Source organism: Balaenoptera borealis (assembly GCF_965194805.1).
Source record: "Balaenoptera borealis genome assembly, chromosome: 6".
In the NCBI taxonomy this organism is placed as follows: domain Eukaryota; kingdom Metazoa; phylum Chordata; class Mammalia; order Artiodactyla; family Balaenopteridae; genus Balaenoptera; species Balaenoptera borealis.
In genome coordinates this window covers 28,472,391-28,478,390 of record NC_138863.1, presented here as the reverse complement: position 1 = coordinate 28,478,390, position 6,000 = coordinate 28,472,391, and positions in this window count along the sequence as shown.

Sequence of the window (6,000 nt, the reverse complement as noted above, 5' to 3'; positions counted from 1 at the left end):
GTGGCATTGAGGCCCTTTGTGACAGAGGACCGGGGCCAGTGGCCCTCATGGTGTTCCCCTTTGTAGGCCCAGGGCATCTGCACTTGGGAATATCCAGCTTATATAGGTACCACTGCCTGTTTTTTTAATGTCAACTCTCTCCTGCGGTCAAAGAGTGGATTAGCCTGTTAGTCTGGGCTGAACTGGCACACTTACTAATGGAATCCATTTGTTTTTTTCTGCTTCTATGTGTTTATTGCTCTTTGAGAAAGAGGATCAGTTTGATCCCTTGTTTTCAGTGAATAACAGTCAAAGCGCAGCCTAGAATAGAATGACAAGTGTACAGTGATAGAGTCAATAGGCCTTCGGTGGGAGGCAATGGAGGACATAGAAAGATTTTGAGCAGGAGGCAAAAATAAGCACACACATTCTTAAAGGAAGTTACTGATGAGGGCTCTTTCTACAAGAGAGGACCTCTCAGTAGCCTAAGAGGAGTCTGGAAACTAATGAAAGCCTCCTAACAGGAGCACACTGGTCAAAGTTCGGTCCAACCCTGGCCTGTTATTGCCCATGCAGCCATTATCTCTGACTTGTTAGGAAGGCATGAGGTTTCCAATTGGCCTGAGTAACCATGAGTTCATATGGGGATTGTCCACTTCCGTGAAATTTCATTTTCAGATATCAGAGGAGGCTTCCATTTCTCCATTTCCTAGGAAAAGCTAGGAATGAGGGAAAGGAGGAGGGAGAGAGGGAGAGAGAAGAGTAAGATGGAATCTTGGCAGATGGCGGTTGGTGCCAGTGAGTTAAGAAGGCTTGAGTTGGGTGGAGGGAGCCTGAGGATTGGGAACCTTGGTGTGAGACCCAGGGAGAGGGAACAGACATAAGCGAAGGGAGGGATAGCCACCAACTGGCCTCAGCCTGGGGGAGGAGAGGTCCCACTGTATGACCCTGTGGAGAAGGACTCATGGAAAAGTCTGAAGCTGGTTTAAAATGGCAGTTTATACAGTTTGTCAGATCGGGGAATGGGATGGCCAGTTGGGATGGTGGGGATACAAAGAAGGCTTAAGGCTTGGGGCCAGTGTCCCAGAAACCCCTCTCCCTGCTTCTCATTCCTTTCACTAAGATGCACTGCTTAAATAATTTAATTGATTAATAAAAGGGTTACAAACATTTTGATACATCTTATCTGGGTTCCATGCAGAAGCTGAGGGCCTTTGTTAAAGTATGTCAGATCCAATTGTTCCCCAGTGGTTTCCTGTCTCCCCAGAGTATAATCTGAAGTTCTTTCCAAGGCCTGCAGGGTGCTTGAGGACCCAGCGGTGCCCTGTTGCCTCTTCTGACTTCTCTGCTTCCTTTCTCCCCTCAGCCACCCTTCCAGGCCCCAGACCCCTTTGCTTTCCTCTAATGCAAACTACCAAGCCTTGGCCCTCCCTGGTCCCCAGACTCCAGAGGGCTGGTACCCTCTTATTTCATTCAGACCTCTTTCTCTGAATTTATTAGTTTCCTGGGGCAGCCATAACAAAGTACTATAGACTGGGTGGCTTAAACAATGGAAATTAATTTTCTCACCGCTCTGGAGGCTGAAAGCCTAAGATCAAGATGCTAGTAGGGTTGGTTTCCTCTGAGAGCTGTGAGGGAAGGATCAGTTCCAGGTCTCTCTCCTTGGGTTACAGATGGCCCACTTCTCCCTGTGTCTTCACATGGTCTTCCTTCTATGTGTCTGTGTCCAAATTTCCTCTTCTTAAAAGGATCCCAGTCATAATAGATTAGGGGTTACCCTAAAGATCTCACCGTAGCTTATTACCACTTTAAAGACCCTATGTCCAAATACGGTCACATTTTGAGGTACTGGGGGTTAGGACTTCAACATATAAATTTTAGGGGGGACAGTTTTATGGGACAGTTAAGCCCGTGTTAGCCTCTTATCAGAGAAGACTCCCTGACACATCCAAAATAGCGTCCCTATTAACTGACACGCATTTATTCATTTTTGAAGGTCTCCTACTTCAATGTCAACCCTAGAGGGCCAAATTCTTTGTTTTGTTAACCGATGCATCTCTAGCGCCTAGCTGATGCCTGGAAAGTAGCAGGCCCTCAATAAATATTCATGAAAGAATGAATGCATATTATGAAACCATTACAAATTACTCTGCAAAAAAGCAGTGACAGAGAAAGATGTTCAAGGTATATTGTTAAGTGAAGAAAGCACATTTTAAAAAACTGCATGTGTAGCATAGTTTCATTTTAAAATCATATACATATAATTTATCTTTATTAAAATAAGACTTAGAGAACAGAAAAAAAACAAAAAAATAAAATAAAGCTTGGAGAGATATGCAAAAAAATGGTAATAGTGGGTGGCTCTGGGGGTGGGATTTTGATTTCTCATTTATGTGTATTTTCTAATTTCTCTTTAGTGAATACATATTACTTCTGTAAGAGTAAAAAGACAATAAATTTATTAAAAGTTAATAGAAGATATTTACTCATACTCATAACTGGCTGTTATGTTAAGAGAGAAAAAATACATTATTTGTCTTTTTCACTGGGAAATGGTAGGAAACAGTGCATGGGCAGTCCCTTGGAGCCCAGTGGCTGAGAGCACAGCCCACGGAATCCACATAGCCTGGATTCAAGTCTTCATGTTCCACCTTCTAGATTTGTCATCTAGGCATACATGTCAATTGTACTGAGTCTCAGTTTCTCTTCTGTAAAATGGGGTAATAGTGGTACACTCAAGACTTGGGGCTGCCTTCCATCTCTGGCCCAGACTGGAATTTGATTCTTTTGAGCTCAATGATTTAGAAATTTTAGGACACAAAAAGTCAGGGACCAATCCAAGGATTTGACTCTCCCTTTATTCTCTGTCAAGGGCAGACCAAGCAATATCCAGAGTACCCCTCACATTGCTTCTGGGTACAGGGCCTGGGGTCGGGGGAATAATGAGGCACTTGCTGCCAGTGCCAAGTTTTTAAGGGGATATCAAAACCATGATCAAGATAAACAATATTTTAATGGAATAGTTTTAATGAAAATATGTTTAAAAATCTATAATGAACAAAATATCAACAATTTTAATAGAGCCAGATAAGTATTACTAATTTCTGCTTTGTTTCAGGCTCCATCATGGCTCAGCATGGCACTGCTCCCAGCCCACAGACTGAAGGTGGGGAACCTTCAATTATTCAAATCATTATTAATCGCTACTTAATTATAATTAATTATCCAAATTATCCTGAGCCTCAGAACTGGCATTGCTCTCTCTGTGATTATTTGGCCCTCAGTCAAGGCCCTGTAAGGATACCTGTAGGGAATGTATATTTTTCTGATCCGGTTTCTTTCTTTCTCCTCAGCAGACACCTAATCACAATTGCTACCTAACCACGACCTTCTTATCTCATTGAGGACTCTGAGAGGCAAGTTTCTCCCTATTCTTTTATAGAAACATAAAATGCCAGTAAAGCATGATTTCTACCCAAAAGAGCACTAAACAGAGCTTGCAGATGTTTCAGGCTTCTCCCCTGATACTTCTGGAGAAGGGCACACAGACCTTGGCATACCTTGCTTTAAAAGCAGGCAATAGCAAACAGCGTGTTCATTCCACCTACTTCCCAGAAGGGAAGATCCTTATGTAATGGGTCAGATGGGCCTTTGGTCCCATGTGGAGAGTCTCCCTTAGGGACTTTTATATTACTGTATCCTGGGGGTTTTGTGGGTATTCGTTTCTGCATGTCAAGGACTTCACAGTACACATTCACATGGAAATTACTAATTAAAAGTAGCAGTGATAATAACATTTAGAGTGCTGTTTTCATCAGTGGTTTCATTTTACATAGGACACCTCCTTTGCTGAAACCATAGATTCTAATTTGCTCTGTCAAAGTTATCACTAGAAAAATAAGATATTCTTAGCACTTAAACTTTAGGAAATTTCCTCTATTACTCTTCTCCATTTGATTTAATGGACTATATGTTACTTTCAACATGTAAGTTGGGACATCACAAAATAAACTTAACCTATGGCAAAGTTGTTTCTGCAGAAATCTGTGTTCTTTCTAGCTACCAAAAAACTCAGAGACCAAGTGGGGAAAGGAATTATTTGAATGGTGGGTAGTGCATAAGACTTAGCTATGGTTGCAGTAATTTAGCATAATCCATTGTAAGCTGATGGTCTGGACGAACTTCATAACAGTGAAGAAGTTGGCTTTGAGGTTTTTTTTCTCTAATTGAAGGAATGCTGCTCACCACACCTCCCCCATATTGTTTTTATTTATTTATTTTAATTTTTAATTTTTTGGCCTCACCATGCGGCATGTGAGATCTCAGTTCCCCATCCAGGGATCAAACCCGTGCCCCCTGCATTAGAAGCACAGAGTCTTAACCACTGGACCGCCAGGGAAGTCCCTCCCCCATATTTTTAGATTAATGTGTTTACCAGAGAAGTGAAACACACTGGGATTACATATCCTCGTCTAGTAAGAAGTCTGACTACTCCGAGACCACCATGTGGTGAGGGATGTCCAGCCAGACCCAGATGTTCCAGCCTTCACAGACCAGGCACCTGACATAGGAGTGAAGAAGCCACTGTGGACATTCCAGCCTCAGGAGACGTGACATGGAGAGGAACCGAGGACCCCAGCCGACAGCCATAACAGACACTCCAGCTGTGTGGCCCTGTGTGAGCCATCTTTGCCATGTCCAGTTGCTAGATCCACTCCCGCTGAGGCCCCAGCAGTCCTGGAAAAGGGATGAGCAGTCCCCACTGTGCCCTGCCTCACCCATAAAATTGTGAGCGTTAGAAGATGACTGTTGTTGTTTAAAAATGCTGCAGGGGAACAGAAACTAGAAGCAGAGGCACAAAAGAGAATAGAGAAGACTGAAAAGTAAAAAATAATTATAACAGTTTTCAAATTGTGATTGTTGGTGCTCTCAATTCAACTTTTTCATTCATTTATCTGGTCATTCAAGAAAAATGTATTGAGACTGCTGCAAGCTAGGTATTATACTTAGTGCCAGGGATACCAAAAAGCTGAGTAAAATAGCTCTGTCCTCAGGGGAGTGGCTAGTTTAATGAGGGTGTCAAACAATGACCACACAATGTGATACAAGGCTGCTTTCCAGAAGGAACTCATGCTCTGAAGATGTAGAATCTCACAGCCTTGAGGGAGTCAGAGAATCAGTGCAGAGAAGGACCCACTCGAGTTAAGCCTCAAAGAATGAGTAGAGGTTTACCAGATGGCCAAGGTGGGACAGAGCAAACTGCTTGCAAAGAACAGGGTAGACTCATTTTGGACATTGGCTTCAGCTGCTTCTGTGGTCTCGGCTTTTCTTTGCCTCTCCTGGGCAAAGCATTGATTGCATAAACAAAGTATTATTTTCAGAGGAGTATTTGATTTTATCTACGTAGTAAGTACAACTGGAATGAAACAACTCATGGGGTGTATAGCATTACTCAACCTAGGCTCATCAAATGAGCACCCAGGTCTAGTCACTAGAAGGGACAAGGCCTTACCCGCCCCCCAAATGTAACCTCAGTTGTTGGGTTTTTCTCCAAGTGTTCTTTCTATTCAAATATAACTCTTAAGACAAGTTCCCTGGCCCCTATCTCCATCCAGTTTGCTGTCCTAATCCCTTCTGATAGAAAAGTTCTAGAGGTACTTCAGGGTCGATGCCATGCTACGAGTATAAAAATCGATTTGTCTCCAGAACAGGAAAATAGAGCCATCATGAGAAAAAATTCATGTCCTAAAGCCTATGATCTTTGTTTCTAGGAGGCAAACCTGGTTAAAAAGACATCTTCAAACTTTTCCCTGCTGTCAAGTTTAATGAAACTCCTCCTTCTAACATCAACTTCATTTGAGGAAGCTGTTGTCAAAAAGGCTACTAGGAGATGCTGAGGGGAACATGTTAAATCACTGCAAGAAAATGGTTCTAACTTCAGTAAGGCAACTTTAAGAGAATAAAACTGAAATATCTTAAATGTACCAAGATGTCACACAAGGGAAACAAATGGAAATATGG